We start from the raw sequence: 20,383 nt of genomic DNA on the forward strand, positions 1-20,383 counted from the left end.
GTTGCCCATATAAGGGAGTCAATTTTGTTAGGCTGTATAGGATTCCTGCCTTCCACACACTTCTCAAAATGAAAGATAGATTCTTCATCAAAGTTTAGGCCTCTGAGAGATTTCCAATTCCATGATGGAAAGCCTTCAGAGTCTACCAGACAACAATAGTTTCTCACTTTGTTGCCCCAAAGCTCAGTTAGTCTATCCTTGAGATTCAGAGGAATATTGTAGGAAGAGAGTGGAGGTTTACCTCCCCAGGAATCTTCCCAAAATAATGCTTCTTCCCCTGATCCAACATCCCAATTTAGGCATTTATTGATCAAATGGCGACACTTTAACATGAAGTTCCAACATTTGAACCCTTTAGGAGGGGAGCTGATTCTAAATATTGAGAGCAGGTTCTCAACGATAAGATATTTATTATAAAGGATCTTAGCCCATTTATGGTTGTGTTTGTGGTATAGCCTCCAAATGAGTTTTGCCCCCAAGGCTTCATTTTTCCACTGGAGGTTTTTGATCCCTAGACCCCCGAGGCTCTTTGGTTTGTAAATGTTTTCCCATTTGATAAGAGCTAATTTATTGTCATTGCCCTGATCATTCCAAAGAAAGTTCCTCATCTTGGAATTGAGTTTTTTAAGGTTTTTCTTTGATAAAGGGAGGCAAGACAGAGGGCAGGTCGGGATGGCTGAAAGCACTGCCCGAATTTTAGTGCATTTTCCAGATTTGGTGAGCCATTTGTCTTTCCAAGAGCATAATTTTGAGTCCAATTTTACGAGAGTGTTATCCCACACTTTTCTTGATTTTTGACCTTTTTCTAAAGTTATACCCAGATATTTACATGGGAAGGTTCCTTTCTTGAAACCCATAATCTTACAAATATGAGCTTCCATGTCTGGAGAGGTATTTAAGAAAAAAATTCCCGATTTTAGAGCATTGACCTTTTGTCCTGAGGCCTCCATGTATAGATCCAAGATACCTTTAAGGGAGCTAGCTTTCAAGATCTTACTCTTGCCTGGGAGAATGGTGTCATCAACGAATTGCTAAATATTAGGCATGTTTTTCATGATAGTGATACTCGGTATTCTCTGCTTATTATAAGCATCTGTCACCGCTCTCCCAAAAGCTTCTACCATAATGATGAAGAGAGAGGGGGAAAGAGGATCCCCTTGCTGGATGCCTCTTAAAATATCAAAAAAGCCTTCAGGTGTACCATTGATAAGGATCGAGATCTTAGGTGTCAATATGAATTTGAATATTAAGTTAACCCATTGACGAGAGAATCCAAATGCTTCTAACATCTTACATAGGAATCTCCAATCCACCATATCATAGGCTTTTTGGATATCCAGTTTCACGAGCATACATGCTTCCCTATTGCAGCCTGCAAAGTGAATCGTCTCTTGAATGGTGATGATGCCATAAAGGATGGATCTACCTAGCATGAAACTAGTTTGTTCCTCAGAGATAATCTTGGGGAGAATCTCTTTAAGCCTATTCACTAGAATTTTTGAGAAGATTTTATAGACAGTATTGCACAAGGCTATTGATTTGAAATTGCCTAGAGATTCAAGGTCACATTTCTTTGGAATTAGAGTAATGGAGGAATGATTGATTTCAACAAGGATGGAGCCACCATTTCTAGAGGCTTCAATAGCTTTCCAGAGATCCTAGCCTATAATATCCCAACACTTTCGAAAGAAGAAGGCCTAAAACCCGTTTGGGCCCGGTGATTTATTCGGCTTCATGTCAAAAACCACTCTCTTGACTTCTTCTAAAGTAATGGGTCTATTAAGGTTTTTATTGTCATCTTGGGTAACAATTTTAGGAATAACTTTTAGAAGGCTAGATTGCGCAATATAATTTGAGCAGTGTTGATTATTCAGTAGATCTTGAAAGAAATTAACAAAGGTATCTGCAATTTCTATAGGATTTTCAGAAAAGTTTCCCGACCGATTTTTAATGCATGTGATTCTGCTCTTGGCTTTGTTATATAAGGTAGAATTGTGAAAAAAAATTGTGTTTTGACCACCCTCAGCCAACCATTTTTCTCTTGATTTCTGTCTCCAAAAGGTTTCTTCTTTGGATAAGATTGACTCTTGCTTTTGTAATAATTTCTTTTCGAGGAGATAGCTGCTATTATCTATGCCCTTTCTGATGATCTCTGAATTTAAATTTTTGAGTTGACCTTCTATATCCAGTTTTTCTTTAAAAATGTTATTAAATTGTTCTCTGTTCCATTTAAGGATGCGCTCTTTTAGCATCTTTAATATATGAATAAAGATAAACATTTTTTATCCTACGCAGTTGTCTTGGTCCCACCATAATTTGACATTATGGAGGAAGTTTAGGTCTAGAAACCACATTTTCTCGCATTTGAAGGGGTTTCTAGAAGGCTTGAGAATCTCAATAAATTCAAGTCTGATCGGGAAGTGGTCTAAACCAGCAATGGGAAGAATAGAAGGTTGAAAATTTAAGTTGTTGATGTCTAATTCACCATTGATAAGAAATCTATCAAGCTTCTCTGCGATATAGACAAAATCCTTCCTCCTGTTGTTCCATGTATAGGTCCCATTACTGGTAGGGACGTCAATTAGATTGCACAAAGTACACCATTCTTTAAAGTCTCTAGATGCTTGTGAAAGCACTTGTGAGCCTCCTATCTTTTCCTTAACATCTAATATCATGTTGAAATCACCCCCTAATACACAGAGTTCATTATCTAGACTATCTAAGAGTTTACCAATCTCATTCCAAACTAGAAGTTTATTTGTGTTGTTAACAAGACCATACACATTAATAATTGTAAAGTTTAAATTAGATTTTAAACTTTGTACTTTTCCACTGATCCAGTTTCTATGTCTGATATGAATATCAATATTGACCTTCCTAGGATCCTAGAGGATGCCCAAACCTCTTGAGGCCCCTACCGATTCCTCAAACACAGAGCACCAGACTCCAAGCATTTTGCCAAACTTATCTATTTCTAATTAATTTAATTTAGATTCCTGGATGAGAATAATATCAAAATTAAAGGATTTGAGGTTATGCTTAAGTAACCTCTTTTTGCTAGGGGCATTGAGGCCCCTAGCATTCCATGTGGTGAGTTTCATACCTGATCGGGAAGGCACTTCCCCTTCCCATTGTGAAATAGTTGATCTATCTTCTGTTGATCTTTGTTGAGACTCTCTCATTCTCTGAGTTCCTTTAGTGACTTTCTCCCTCTTTTGCCTATTGTTTTACCACAACAAGGAAACTTCGGCCCAATTTGTGTCATTTGAATCTTGAGCTGTCTAATGTTCATCTCTGTTGCCTGAACTGAATCGATCGTTCTAGCTAGTTGTTGTTCCTGTTGCTCTATGTTAATATCTTCAGCGATCTGGTTGTCTCTTTCAGATTGTTTGGAAAATGTAGAGGCTAATTCTTTCCTTTGAAAGTTCAATATATCTCTTCTGAGATTTTCACCCGAGTATTTTTCACCTCCCAACTTGAGGACCTTTTGAATGAGTTCCTCCTTCTGTGTTACTGAAGTCTTATCAAGATTTTATGGACTGAAAACTTGGACTAGCTCCTCAGTAAGTTGATCGATCAATAAAGCGTCCTCCTTTTCCATATCTTCTTTATACAAAGAGTCCGAGATACATTCCTCATTCAGAAATTCTTGAAACTCTCGTATTGGTAGATCTTCTGCTTGGATCTCTCCCTTATGAATTTGTTGATCTAGGTTGATAGATGTAAATGGTGAGCTGATGCTAGGGCGGGGAGTCTGCTAGAATTTACTGAGTGTTCCGGGTGGATTCACCATGTTGTCTGAAGCCGGGGGTCAAACTGATAGAGAGGTGTTCGTGTCCTTTCGTGACTCTGTATTGTTGCTAATTCCATCTGTGTTAACCATCAAATGATTTACTATTTCCTTTATAATCCTTACTTCGTTATCCTCTGAGTGGTCTATTTGATACGGAGTAGAGACTTCTTCCTTATGAGGATCATAATTTTCTGAACTATTTGATTCTATTCTTGCCCTTTCTATGTCCTCTGTATTTGATTGGTCCTTCTCTAGAGTGATAGGAGAAGATGGGAACTTATTAGGGGTATGCCAAAATTTGGATACTCCATTGATTCTCTTACTATTGGGTTTAACTATCTTCAGTTCAACCTCTCCTTATACATGTAACCCCTCCTTGTCCTGATTCTCTACTATAATGGATTTATTGTTTGTTCCCTTCTCCGCTGCAGAGAATAGAAGGTTGTTTTCTATTTCTACTATGTTAAGATTCAAATTCTTATTACTGTCTCTGTCTGATTTAATTCCAAATACCTCTTTGTTATTGAATGTCTCTCCTTTTCTGCAAAAAAGAAATTTAGAGAGACCTTCTTCTTCTTTATTTTTTCCTAATATCTGTGTAGTTAGTACTCGACCTTCCTTATCATTCTTATCTATATCTTTATGTACTTCCTTCTCAAAATGTCTTACAATTTTATCTAATTTTGTGTTAAGATAATCTGAGCCACCCCAATCTTCCTTACTGGTACTGACATTTTGATTTTCCAAATTTGTTAGAGCTGAAGCTAAGCACTCTCCTTGCTCTTTACCATTGGTAGTTTCTTTGATATGTGCACTAGCAAGTTCTTTATCGGTTACAACTGTGTTCTCCTTGTTATTTTGTTGTTGAAGTTTGGTAGATTCATATTTATCATGGGTTTCTTTTTCTTCTATTTTTTTGATCTCTTTGGGGATCTCCCAACCTTCCCCTCTTTAGTTTTTTTTGTGCAATATGATCTTAGGGCTGATGAGGATTCTACTACTTTTCCTGTAATGATGCTTTTTAAAGCAGTCCTCAGCCTATTCTGATCATTCTGATTCTCTGAGTAAGAGATCTCCTTACTTTGTTCCTGATACCTGTTGTCTATTACAGAGCTCATCTTGGGGAATTTACTTCTGAAGTCTAAGGTGACGGGAAGGATCTTGGGTCTGATTTTGTGTAGCTCATCAGATCTCAAGATGTCAATGATTTCCCCTTTATACAATTGAAATTTAATGTCATAAGAAGCTTTACCTGTTTCAATTTTCTTTTGGATTTTTGAAGGATGTTTAATGTTGACATTAATGAGGATTTTAACATTATTACAATAGAAAAAGGATGCATCAATAGCTATGACTTCACCAATTGCAGAACCTAGAGCATAAATAATGTCTATATTGCACAATTCCGAAGGGAGAGCAATAAGGGAAAACCATGTGGGGATCATGCAATCGACCATTTCCAAGTGAAAGTTATGAAACCATTCTAAAAATTTAACACAGTGACCTCTAAAAAAACATTTAGAAACAGAAATGGGTTCTTTCTTAACAAATTCTTCCTCACATTTTAGGAACAATGTATTATCTAAATGGTGAAAAATACTTACCTGCTCTTGACAATTGTCTTTTAGCCATTCTATCAAAAGCGAGATTTCTTCTAGTGGGCCATTCCAGATCGCAAAAACCCCCTTCTTGAGACAATCATGCTAGGAGTCGTCTGTCGCTTTATTGGATATCTTGATGGGATGATCTTGGGATTTGTTGGGGGATAATCCTGGAGATGTTTTAGGGTTAGATGATTGGTTGGTTTTGTTTAGTCTGCGATGAGGGGGGATGTAGGAAGAAGGGGAAAAAGGCTTGGCTGGATTCTTAGTTACAGGGGTCGTAGCCTCTTGTGGTTTACTCCTTGGATGGGATGGAGGGTTTACAAGCTTGGGCTACGCATATCTAGTCAAATTGAAAACTCGAATTTGATCATCTAACTATTCAACGGTGAAAAATGGGAAATGTGCAAGGGATTCAAATCTGTTTGAGGAGTCAAAGACTTCTGCAATGTTTATTTGAAACCCTCCTTCCCGGCATTGGTGTTGGCTTTCTCTTGTATGTTCTTCCAAGGCCGAAAACCTATTGGTCGTTGAAACCCTACATCTAGCATCCGCTTTCCCATGCTTTTTGTGAATATTACTGTGATAAGTTATGTATTCGTCTCTCCTTTGGGGGTTTCCGTAAAGTTTCTTTCTGTTTCGATACCTCCACTTTTGGCCTGGATTTCTCGCAAATTGTATGTGCGTATTTGTCATTTTCGCAGAGCAGAATTCAATTCCAAAACTATTTTTTTTTTTTAATTCTTTTTTTAAATTTTTTTAATTTTTATTTTTAACTATTTTTATTCGCAAAAAAATACTTTAAAAAATGTTAGATTAAATATTTGAATATATTGTTTCCCTTCCAATTTACACAAGAGATCTAAATTTCTATATTAGATGCTAAATAGGGAAATTATTATTATTAAATCTAGTTGTTTTTCAATTTCTCATACTAATGCAATGCATAAGGTCAAGATGTAACTGCATTTGGCATTTTTTTCTCTATTGTAAACACAAATAGGTAAAAGGTAAGTTAGTATCAATCATGTCCATTCAATGTTTTTAGTCCATTTAAATATATCTAAAGTCATTTTAGAGCATGATTTTTTAGGACTATATAGTTGTGCATGTCATGAAAAGTCATTAGCCCGTCTGCATACTAAAATTCTTTAGTTTTTCTAATCTTGTTGATTATTCCTCCAACACTACTACAAATTTGCCATTGAATATTGCTTTTGCATTATCACAAATATCTCTCATTTTAAGTAAATGGAAGAGACTCCAGTTGTATCACAACTCTTGTTCACTTTCATAACGTCAATTTTCAATTTAATAAATTTTACAAAAGATATTATTTTTTAGGAAATGTTTGGTTTTAACACTATTTAAGTTAAGTTTTTGTCTAATTAGCCAATAGGCTATTATACTATAGACTTCGATCGAAAAGTGTAATGTCTTATGCATAAAATTGTGTCATCGACTAAAAGCTTGTCACAAAGTAACTTAATACAATTGAGCCACAACGTCATTAACATCCATTGTTCACCACTCAATTGTACTTATTATCATTCACATAATTGATAGCGACCAGTTCCATTATGTTAGATTTGATATTGGAAGTGTCACCTTAGAACATTTTACTTTTTAAGAGTCCCATCACCTTCTATTATTTGGGTGTGGCAGAGAATCAAAATTGAGGGTGGTTAACAAGAGTTAAGGGTCAAAGTTGATGTTTTTCATCTTCTATTTTCTATGAACCTTCAAGATTTTGGGCTAAATAATATATGTTAATTGCATGTTCTAAATAACAAAAGTCAAATTCATAAGATAATTCTAAATAAACATGCTCTAATTCTACAATTCTAACAAGTTCATAAGTTTTGTTTGCATATGATAAGGTAATTAGTTAAATAAATATACACACACATATATAAAGTTTTAAAAAATAGAAAGCCACTACCTAGAGAGTTCATGCAAACAACATCCAAACATATTTAAATCATCAAAGTTACTAATTAGGAAAAGATAAGTTAAGGAAATTATTTTTAGTGATTTTTTACATCGCCTTGTTACAATAATAAGACTTACTTCCTAGCTTTCAAAATTGTAACATTTGAGAAATTATATTATTTTGTTGTTTAAAAACTATTTAGATTTTCTTTGGCAATAAATAAAAAATATTCTTTAATATCTTATATTAAATTTTAACTTTTAAAATATGAATAAAAGGGTTAAAGGCCAACCATTCCATGTGAATGTGTGATTCATACCTTTTTAATGTAGCATTAATTTTTTTACCTAATACTCTAATCATGTTAAACAAATGATGGAGAGGTACTAACTAATAAATTTAAGTACAAAATTAAATTTAATGTTAAAAATATTTACATAAAACAAATTGAAAAATGCAATACTCTTTGTAAGAATTTTTAATATATTAGAATTTGCTAAAATATTTCATTAAAAAATATTATGCTTGCTTATTGAGTTGATATATGTCTATTTTTTGGGAAGAATGATATTTATTTATTTAATTAATGTAGAATATGGATAATTAAAACACAAAAAAGATTTTGTAGCATGAAAAAAAAGATATGCTCTGCTCTATATGTAAACTATGCAAACTATACCAATTTTAGCCCTTATGAAGAAGTGGAAATATATTACAGACAATGTCATGCTTTTTGGAAAGTGTGTTATACAATGTCCTTCCTCCAAACCCTTGTTAGGAATAAGGTGTCTCAACCTTGGATAATTCTTATTCTTTTTATTTGTTTTGTAAATGTATTTTTTTGCAAATAATGTAATTAAGTGTGAGTGTACATGTCTAGTTAGCATGTTGATGTGTCACTCCACTTGCGTGTGTTGGCATCTTGAATAGTGTGTAAGGAGATCATGACTGAAATAGTTATGATAGATTCCTATGATGCATAAGAGCTATCTTTGGAAGATATGATGATGGGTGAAGATGTGAAGACATGTGGCAATTGATCATTGAGTAATATACACTTGAGTCTTCATCTAGCACGTGAGGTTCGGAGCATCAACTTGAAATTTTTTTTGGGTTCCTACTTTTTTGGAGAATGGTAAAACCCTAATACGATTCTTCTTTAGAAGTTCCTAAAAATGGAAAGCACATGATACAAGCGACTTTAGGGTTGCAAATAAGAGAGAGTCAAAAGTATATTGTTGGTAGTGTTTTGTTGTGACTGGATTTGTCTTCTGTGTCTTGAAAGAACTTGCATTGCAAGTGTTTTGTAACCTTTGTGTTGAAGATAATACATTGTGCAGGTTTTGGAGGGGTAGATTGTTTTACCAGAAGATTTTTCCCCGCTGGCATATCTTTGTGTTTGTGTTTTCTTTCTCTACCTAATTTTTGTATTCATGGTTGACTGCAATATTATTGTCTACATAATATTGAATCTAAAATTGTAAGGATTTGAATAGAATTGGCACAATAATTTCCTTAAGGGATTAGTGTAGGAAGTTGTTTTTGCACCTAAGTTTCCTTACAACCCTTAGCCCATAATCAGTTTCAGAAGTAGATGGGGATGGCTAGATATTGGTTCATTCCTGATGGTCGAGAAGACAAAGGGCTTCTAGAGATAGGGGTTTAGGAAGATTTGGTGATAGGAATCAAAGGATCCACTTGATGACCCCTCCCAAGCATAGCAATAGGAAATATGCAACTCCCCAACCTCACACTAACCCTTTTTCTATGCTTTAGAATAAGAACCATAATTGATCTTGTTTTGTATTTGGAACAATACCCCTAAACTTCCTAGCTACGGAAACCCCTACTTTGAGACCATTAAATTCTTCAATTATCGATCCAGAAAATAATGAGGATTGCATAATTTTAAACCTAATGTGTTATTTAGTTGAATAAATCCAGTACCAATGCTATAGATATGGAGTCTTTGTTCGATGGAATCACCCAAGTATGGATATAGATGTTATATTTCTGTTGATTAAAGATTTTTTAGGTAAGCATGTAGAAATAGAAATGATGGGAAATTGATTTTCTTTACATAGCCTATGATAGTTTAGATTTCAAAAATAATCTTCTTAACAGAGAAGCCCTAGTTTTTATTGGCTATCCTTTTAAAAATTTAGACTGGAAACCCTTTTTTGATCCCAAAAATTGGTAGAATTTAAGATAGAAAGGGTGATTATGTTATAAAATATTGCAATAGAGCTTATAGTAAATGACACACTTAAACTCATAGGTAATACACTAGGGTCTTTCTCAAGATTTATCAAAACTAACTTCAAATGCTCTAATCTAATAATTCTTTTTAGCATGAATGTTAATGATTTAAAACCTAAACCACTAAATATCAACATAAACGACAAGATTATCACTATATAACCTAGTTTTGTAGAAGGATCCTTTAGAGAAGATTTATCTTCAAGTGATCCACCCCCAACCCTAAGCATACTAGCAAATCTTCCCTTGGCTTTGAATGTTCAGGCCATTCTTAATGAGGAAAGGGGAAGACTTTAATCCTAGCTAATGGTGACTGGAAATAGGGGGAGATAAGGTAATGTCTACCCTACCTTTGATTGGTTACAGTTGGGCCATACAACCTTGTGGACGAAGAAGCCTCTTCATCGAAAGTTATCTTTGCAAATGATCAAGCTTCCCTGACAATAGAACAAATAGAGAAGGATGAAGATGAAGGGAAGAAAGCATTAGCATAGGGGGTTTGAAAAACCTCAACAATCCTCCTAGGGAGGAGGTCAGAGAATCTCTAGGGAGAGTAGAAAAAGAGGTAAATATTTTAGTGGAAGTTGTGAATAACATGGTGGTGGATGATCTCATGGATCATTTTCTAGATGAGATACATGATGAAGAATAGACAAGGAGACATAAATTAATTCTCATCTTGTTGATCCTTAAGAATGTGGATGGGCATGAGGAGGACCCCTCCTCTATCCCAAAAGATGGAGAAGAGTTCATAGATCAAGAACTAGTGTTAGATGGAAAATTACTACCTCTAGGACTTGCATTCTATGAGCCCAGCAAAACAAATTTAGATTGTGCCAAATTCTCAAGAAAATGGGGACACAAATCCCTTTAGGAGCTTAGATATAGAGATAGAGTAGACAAAAGATAAGAAAAATTAACCAATTCATTTTATGCAGATAAGGGGAAGGTCCTTCCCACAATTTCTTGAATGTCTTAGTCTAGGATATTAGGGACCTCAATGCCCCTAACAAGAAGTGTGTACTAAAATGTTTCATCTCTACCACTAAAGTAGATATCATCCTTCTTCAAGAAACCAAATTAGCTAAAGAGGATATGGATAGATTTAGTAGATCCATAGGCTAGAGGGAAATTAGGGACTCTCTAACAGAGGGATCCCTATGCAGTCTTGCTATTTTATGGGATCCAAGGAATATTTCATTTTCTCCTCTTGAGTTTCACAATAATTCGATATGTGGGTTAGTGAAGGGTATTATGTAACGCCCCGCCAAGGGATCCAAAAGAATTAACCTAAAGTTTTACTAAGTTTGCTAAACATTTTTTTTTTAAAGTAAGAAAATATAACATACACATCAAACACATAATAGCGGAAGCAATAACATGTAATCATCAATAAACATACATAGCAGGTTACATTCCTTAAGGATCTTAAGACGTTGAGTCACATTTAAATTTAATTAATTCTAAGTCTATCAACTACCACATCCACATGAAAGAATAATAAGAAAGTCCAATGTCCATAATATACATTTTTTTTGAATGCCTCTTGGAAAATTAATTCGGAATGCTCAATCATCCACTGTACATGTCACAGGGTATGAAAGGCTTAAAAGAATATACATATATAAAAATAAAGATACATCATCCTCGAATCCATGATACAAAGTATAGTAAAATAAATGAAACTAATAGCATACATGATACATCCATACATCCATAATGATATAACATCCATCATAAAATCTAACCATCCATCATAATAATCCATGAATAGAATGAAAGTAAATGCCAACCAAGAAAGCTCCAGCCACGGTGACCACGGACGGATCTCAATGGTAAGAGTAAAAAGCACTACCACCCGACCACGTGGAACCTAAATGGCCCACTCCCACCACGCTGAGGAGATAGTCTCAAGTCCCAAACATGATAAAAAATCACATTACACAAAGCACAAGTACTCTCTAAGTCTAGGAAATACTAAAAGTACACTAACTCAAAGGTTCCAACATAGATAGACATCTAGACCCAGAGGCACAACAAAGACACATAGGAAACCTACTATGCAAGCGGGAAAGTGTCATTGCAAAAGTCACGTCGGAAGTTACCCGAGCAATCCCTTAGGAATCTTGGTCCCCTGTGATCTTGCGGCCACTAATATCCTCTCGTATTGATAAGGCATACTATAGAATGCAAGGTCGTAACCAAGCGTTCTCTCTACCCCATCCTAGTCTGTACTAGCACTCAAGGCATGGGAGAGAACATACAGTTATCTTATTAGGTTCATTTAAGTCAGTATTTAGGTGAGATGTTTTCACTTATTAAAACAACTTACAATGGGTTTCTCCAGGTAGCCTCTTAGGGCCCCGACCCCCATTGCAAGCCACTTCCTGACACTACACATAGATAACCTACCCTAGGCTCATGAAATCACAAATCAAAGAATCATAATAAAATCACCCCAGTCCTATACAAGTGACTGAAAACATCATAAATATAATCCACAATCATCACATTAGTTCTCCATGAGCAACTGAATAGCATCAAATAATAATCATAATGATCACAACAAATCTCTATCAACATCTGAAGGCATCAATGATAAATCACAATATCCAATGGTTCTCCAACAAGCAACCAGAAAGAATCCCAATAATAGAACACAAAACTGATCGAAGACTCCAAAATGGTCAAGTCAAACATGTCACAACATGACATCATCAAGAGCATAGCAAAACACTTCAGTCCCATCAAGGCAACTGGAAAGCAACCCAAGTATAATTGATCGATGACTCAAAAATGGTTAAGTCAGGTAACTCAAATACATACACCTCAGCTTCACATAAGGAAACTGGAAAGCAATAACAACTAGTAAAAACATCCATATCATAGAGCACTCCATCACATTACCATGGTCAGGTTAAGAAAGATCGAGACCAAATCATCATAACATCACATTCACAACCTCGAGCCTCTGGTAACAACCTAAATTGGCCAACATTAGAACAATCCCCAAAAACCCCAAAAGCATAGACATTATAACAAAACAATACAGTTCATATTTTGGGTTTGATTTCAAAAATACACATTAGGGTTAAAAGTAAAGTTTCAATTTCATATACATTTCAAGTGATAAGTTTTTGTAATTAACTCTTATAATTAAACCATTTCTATAATCTAATTCTACAATTTTATCAAATGATATCTATTATTAATTAACTTTAATTAAATTAATTTTAATTAAAGTAATCAATAATTACTATTCTAAATACTTATATTAATATCTTCATTAATTATTAGTAAATTAATATTTACAAAAAACTATATTAAATACGTTAATATTTAATTATAAATATTAATAAAGATTATTATTAAATCATTAATAAAATTTATTAATAATTTTTTAAAATAATATTAAAACCTTTTTAAAATAATAGTTATAAATTTACATTTATAACAAACTACTAACAACTTTCATTACTTAAAAAAAATAACACAGCGCATATAAAAATTACGCTGGCATGATTTGCCATGCGGCCTGCCCTCTATCGTAGGGCCTGCGACAATAGGTATAGCTACCGCTGGCAGTGCTAAGCAGTGGGGGTGGGGTGGGGTAAACCCCCCCTCCCAATACATTTTTTTAAAGAAAATTTATTAAAAACTTTAAATGCATTTTTTATTTTTACCCAAATCGACATGCATATATATAATTTTTATTATTATTTTTTTAAAGATTCCTATTTAATTAATAACAATTCAAACCCCTTTTCAACATGTATAATTAAATAAAATCCTCTTGTAATTTATTTTTAATTTAGATTTTCAATAGTAATATTTTAAGTAATTAAATAACATTTTTCTTTTAATTATTATTATTATTTTAATTTATAAACATTTACAATTATAATATTATAGAGAAAATAATTCTAACCATTCGAATTTCAATCTAAAAATCTTCCAACCCACATCTCGATTTAAGACTAATTTCTTTCAATTATTGTATGAGGTTTTTCCTAAATAGTTTTTCAAACTAGATTTACAAATGAAATCAAATAGCAACAGATCTAGAACGAAGAATTCACACATTCGAGATGACAAGTTCTTACAATCACGAAGTAGACATAACATATTAAATTTCATAAATCATTTAGGGGTCAAAATACCAAACCCTACCTGAACCTGATGCTAATACGCAATCCCCAAAAACTATAAGAGAATCTGCCTTTCTCCTGAAAATCTTTCCTAAAATTCTCCTTATGAAATTTGCTTCCAAAAGTTCTCCCCAAAATTCCTATCTCCAAAATTCCTGGTCCCTTGAAAAATGAACCCCCAAGTTGTGATAAGGAGTTTTCTCCTCAAATCGGGGCACTAATTGTGCGTTCACCCGAGAGGACTCTTTGCTCAACTGAGTTAACTCTAAAATTAACTTGTATTAATCTTTGCTTTAACTTTTTAATGCATGTTAAATGAATTATTAAATAACTTTATTTAATTTTTCCACCTGACTTCTATTTTTAATCATTTATTACTTTTAATCCCATGCGCACTTTATAACATTATTATTTTCACTTATTTTATCATTTAATTAATTTCTTTTATTTTCAACTCATGCTCGCATCATGCGATCTAGAATCTTTTAATAATTTAATATCTTTTACTTTTAACTTATTTTAGAAACTTAATTGATAAAATGTTTAATTAACTTAAATAACAATAATATTTAGCATTTATTTAAAATGAACTCTAAATATATTATTATTAAATTAAATTAATATTATCACGTTCTAAATTTATCCTTAAAATTTTATCTCCAAATTTAATTCTTTTATTTAATTAATTTCTCAATTAATTAAATATAATTAAATATTAAAATGTCATAATGATTTTCCATTAAATTAAATCATTAATTTAATCTTTTTAATTAAACTTAATTAATAGAAAATACACCAAAGACCCATAAAGACAACATACGAAAACCCATCATAGCAAAACACATACTAAATCAACAAAGGGTTATAATCACGAATTAATGTCATTTGACGCATTCGAAGGGTACTCAACTTGGATACTTGTCCTAATTATCAATTAGGACAAATGGCTAAAGGGTTTATGATTGGGACTTAAGATTTATCTCCCCTCTCTTACCACTGAGAAAATGTGATAGGGTACGCTCATCCTAGCAATTCAAGGAAGTCGATACCCGGTACCTGCAACCTGCATAAAATCCACGCATGTATAGGCACAATAATCTTAAGCTAAACAAGCAATGGTAGGAAGTGGTGCATTGTGTAGATCCCGACTAGCAAGTGACTACGACTCCCTTCCTTACCCACATCAAAAATGCCATACATAAAGAAAACAAACATGCACACCATACACATGTAGTATGGGGTAAGTATTCATAAGAAAGCACATGTGATAATAAACCATCTAACTAATCATCATCGATAACTGAAAAAACTGAATAATCATCATATATACATGAAATATAGAGTACCAAGTAATCTCACTATATAATAAACTAAATATAAAGCAATATCTGATAATCTGAAAGTAATGCTACTAAACATCAAGTATAAAACTGGCCTAAAAGTGTTTGGCAATTAAAACAAAATGTAAACTAGGGGCAGGCACTACATATTAGATATGATGTCCACTAGACTCTTTAACATGTATGGTCCAATTGGTAACCAAGATAAATTCAGAGTGTGGAAGGAAATTAAAGATAGGATTAGCTAAGAGGTAGAGATGTCTATTTTAGGCAAAGGTTTTAATGTGATCCTTTGTCCCTCTAAGAAGTGAGGGGGTCATAGACACCTCTCCTCAGACTCCAAATATTTTGCTAACTGGGTCAATAAGAATGATCTATCAAAAATTGAGTGTTCTTTGGATTCCTTCACTTAGAATAATGAGAGGAAAGGTTTTGATAGCATTGCAAAAAAGATGAACAGATTCTTTATCCATGGGAATTTTTTGGCCCACTCTATCTCTTTCACATTAGAAGTTAGACTAGTCTCAGGATCTAATCATTTTCGTTAGAACTTAAAATTATTGAGGAAAGACATCCTAGTAACTGCCCTTTTAAATTTGAATAGATGTTACTCAAATATGAGAATTTCATTAATTTTATTAAGTAACAATGGGAGGAGATAGAGGTCTTAGGTTCCAAACTTTTCCAAGTGGCCAACAACTTAAAGATTATTAAATGAAATTTGAAAGAATGGAACTCAAACTTCTTTGGTAACGTCTTTTGGAAAAAGAGGGGTAAAAATTTATTAAAACAAAAAGGATTACAACAAGGAGAGCTCAACAAGGAGCTCCGTCTTGAGAAAAAAGATGATCAAATTCTTGTAACAACTCAAGGGGAAGTTACCCCCTATCCATATAATTCTAGCTTGGAGCATGACCAAAAGCCCATTTGGCCAAACAATCAATAGCTCTGTTCCATTCACGAGGAATGTAAGTAAACCTAATGAACTCAAGAGAGGTACAAAAGAGAAGAGTCTAATTAACAACAATGACCAACTACCAACTAACATCCTTAAGCTCCTGTAAGGAAAACAAGTTCACCGCCACTTGGGAGTCAGCCATACAGATAATCTTGTGCCATCCCCATAAACAACAATGTTCCACAACATATAAAATGGTGTGACCCTCCATGAGATTGTTAGTATGGTCACCCTTATGCACTGAGAAACAGAATTTAACTTCACTAGAACTACAATGAGTCACTCCCCCAATATCAGTAAAGCTTGGATTCCCTCAGGAAGAACCGTCAGTGTTAATTTTTAGAACTCCATGAGGAGGAGGAGTCCAATGCCCCTCCTGATTTACCCATCCTTTCCCTATTTGGGCACTCTTTGAATACCATTGAGTTGCAAATCCATCTTGAAGATGAAAATTGAGGCAATTTCATATAGCAAGATCAATTAGATCCATACCCCATCTAGCACATACTTCACTTGAATAGTTTCTTGAAGAGAACGCGAGATCTTCCACCAAAGATGTGTAACACAAATTCGAACATCTTGGAAGATTCAATGATTCCTCTCCAACTAGATATGCCAAAGAATGAATGGTGTGCCAACAATCCAAGCAACATGTAGAGGAGAAGACTTGGAGGGAGCATGGCCCAAGCGGGCCTAGAATTCAGGCAAAGAGGAAGCATGCCTACAAGAGCAACCCCAAGCACTCCACCAAAGGTGTCATAACTAAGTAGAAAAGGAGCAATGAAAGAACATATGGGAGACAAATTCCTCCCCATTACCACACAAAACACAATAAGAGGGGCACTAAAATCCATGTTTACAAATATTATCCCACGTAAGACAGTGGCTGTGAGCCACTAGCCACATGAAAAAATTGCATTTGGACCAAGAAAATTTACTCCAAACTTGATTCCACCAAGGGACCTTAGCATCCCTGAATAATTGTCTAGTTATCTTTTGATACCCAACAGAGACATGATATTTACCAAACAAGGTACCTCCCCAAGCCAAAACATTTGGTCCTAGCAGAGAGGAACACTTCTTGGAGGCCAAAATTTGAGAAAGCTCGTGACAATCCACATTTGTGCCTCTAGGAGGTCAATCAAAAGAGTGCTTCCATCTATAACCAACTTCAAGACCAAATTGATAAGGAGTCTTGGAATGAGCCACTTTATCCCATCCAACAACATGAAAAGAATCATAGAGAGTTTGAAGATGAGGGTACATGAATAAAATAGATAGGAGTCCATCCCAAGAATTAGACCAAAACAAAGCCTTAGAGCCTCCGTTACATATCTAGAAGAGACCTCTCTTGACTAATAGAGCACCAGTCTTAAGAGTATGCCAGACTATAGAGCCATGACCTTCAAGAGGAAGTGTAGAAATAGAGCAAGGATCAATACCTCAAAAATATTTATGGGTGATAATATGAGCCCAAAGTTGATGTTGTTCATAACACCATCACTAATAAAGCTTAGCAACCAACACTTGACTACTCAAGAGAGCTAAGAGAAAACCAAGACCACCCTCCTTTTTAGGCCTGTAAATAGTCTCCTAGCTAATAAAACTCCATTTAGTGCTACACAAATTAACACTCCAAAGGAATTTTTGAGAAAGAGCATCAAACTCCTTAAGAAAGTAAATAAGAGAAGCTTGAACCATGCTTCTATAAGTAAGAAGAGCTTGAATAAAAAATTGAAGAAGAGTAACTTGAGCAGTAAACTATCTATGAGTCGAATGATTTACCTTTTCCTAAAGCTTGATAATCAATTTTTTCCAGAAGAGTCATGGTTGCCTAGAAATAGCAATAGGATGCCAAGATAAGTCAAAGGAAGTGATCCAATCTAAAACCGCAAGATATCAACAATCCTTTGCTAAAGAGAACTAGGAGTGTTAAAAAAGTAAATGAAAGATTTGTGCTTAATAAATTTTTGGCCTAAAGCTGCCAAATAAATATCTAGAGTATGTCAAAAGGCTTTAGCTTCCTTTATCCTAGCAAGACCCACAAGAGTAGAATCATCAACAATTAAAGGTGAGAAAGAGTAGGTAAGACTGTTTAAAATTAGATGTGTATTTTTTTTTGTCATGATAATAATTTGTGTATTTTACTATGAATATGTACAAAATTGTTTAAAATTGTCTTGCACATTTTAGCTTTGATAATCTTTTTAGCATATTTTGCTATGAACATGTGCAGTTTTTTTCAAAATTAGATGTACATTTTTAATTATGAACATGTGAAAGTTGTTTGAAATTATATGTTTATGAACATGTGAAAGTTGTTTGAAATTACATGTGCAAAATTATTTAAAATTAAACATACATTTTCTTAGCTTTGACAACCATTTTAGTGTATTTTGCTATAAACATATGTAAAATTGTTTAAAATTATATGTGCATTTTTTTAGTTTTGACAATTATTTTTCTATATTTTGCTATAAAGATGTACAAAATTGCTTAAAATTAAACGTGTTTTTTTTAGTTTTAACAATCATTATAGTGTATTTTGCTATAACATGCACAAAACTATTCAAAATTATATGTTCATTTTTTAGCTTTGACAATCATTTTGCTATGAATATGTGCAAAACTATTTAAAATTAATCCTGCATTTTTTTAGCTTTGACAATTATTTTAGTTTATTTCACTATGAACATGTACAAAATTGCTTGAATTAGACTTGCATTTTTTAGTTTTGACAATATTTTTAGTGTATTTTGCTATGAACATGTGCAAACTATTTAAAATTAAATATGCATTTTTTAGCTTTGACATTTATTTTAATGTATTTTTCTATAAACATGTGTTAAATTATTTAAAATTAAATATGTATTTTTTAGCTTTGACGATCATTTTAATGCATTTTTTATGAATATGTACAAAATTATTTAAAATTAAATGTACATTTTTAGCTTTGACAATCATTTTAGTGTTATTATTATTATTATTGGTAAACGGCCAATGGCCATGATAATTGATTATTATTAAAATAAATATACAAATATAATAATGTTCCACCATTGAAACGGGCACTGGTAGGAAAGAACGAGGAAAGAAAACCTCTAGTCTAGCTCGAGATCGAAGTCCTATATTATTACATCGTAAAAGGCGCATACCCCAGTCCAAAAAAATTTCCCATATGTTGTAACAATCAAAATACAAATACATCTTGGAGCTTACACTCTTTAAAGAATTACAAGTTTTATTAACGAAGTACATCTCAAACTTTATGCTTTGCATAGGGGCCAAAGCCAAGCTTACCTATCTACCATCTTACCAATCAACAGAGGTTAATCATAAAATATTGCATACTACTTTAGGCAACAACACCATATGATACGAAGGAAAATAAAATCCATCTAAAATATCATTACATAGCACCATGTCGAGGATAGACAAGGCTACTTAATAAACCTAAAAAACTATTTAAATTACTAAAATAACACTAAACCATGAACAAAGTCATAAAACTAATGAACAAAAAACTAATCACACCTTAAACTAAGAAATACAAAATCAAATGGATAATCCATAGACAAAATCAGAAACACCACACCAAATCAAGTCTCTTAGGATTCTAAGATGGTCCAAACAAAATAGACACCCTACTAATCTTTGATCTCACCATTGGTAGCCCACCACAAAATACCATCCGAGAGCCTAATTTTGAAAAGCTCATTAAAGAGATTTCAAAACACACATATTAACTATACCATCAAATGATACAATACTAGTCCTCCTAGAAATAAAACCTCATCGACATAACTAGTTTGTAATACAAACAATTACCCTTTATGTCAATTGAATCAAATGGTAATCATGATTAGATTAAAGCACCTTGAATAATGTAATCAAAATTAGAAATTCTGAAAAAAACTACTTATGCAAGTGCAACATCCTGAAGATTATTCCAGAGATGGTGATAATGTGAAAATGCTTAATCATACATGGTCATGAATATAGGACATTAATAAATCTAAATTACAAAGAGCTAAGTTATCCTGTCGCTGTGTAATGAGAAATTAAAGTAACCTAATAGTAGTGGTAAAACAAAACAAGCATGTTGGAGCCTTAACTAAAAACCCTAATATCTCATTTTGAATCATAACCTACCATTAGTGTAGAGACAAGCCCTATAATCAAGAATTGAATATCATCAAACTAGAAGCCCACGGATAGCCATTTAATTAGTACAAAGAAATGGTAAACTAATAAGCTTCATATATATATATATATATATATATATACACACACACAAGATATAGATGATCAATAATTACATTGTTTAAGTTGCTGAGCTTCTAGATAGTAA

The sequence above is a fragment of the Cupressus sempervirens genome, chromosome 1, assembly GCF_028749045.1.
Source record: "Cupressus sempervirens isolate cs-2001-9-10 chromosome 1, ASM2874904v1, whole genome shotgun sequence".
NCBI classification, from domain to species: Eukaryota; Viridiplantae; Streptophyta; class Pinopsida; order Cupressales; family Cupressaceae; genus Cupressus; species Cupressus sempervirens.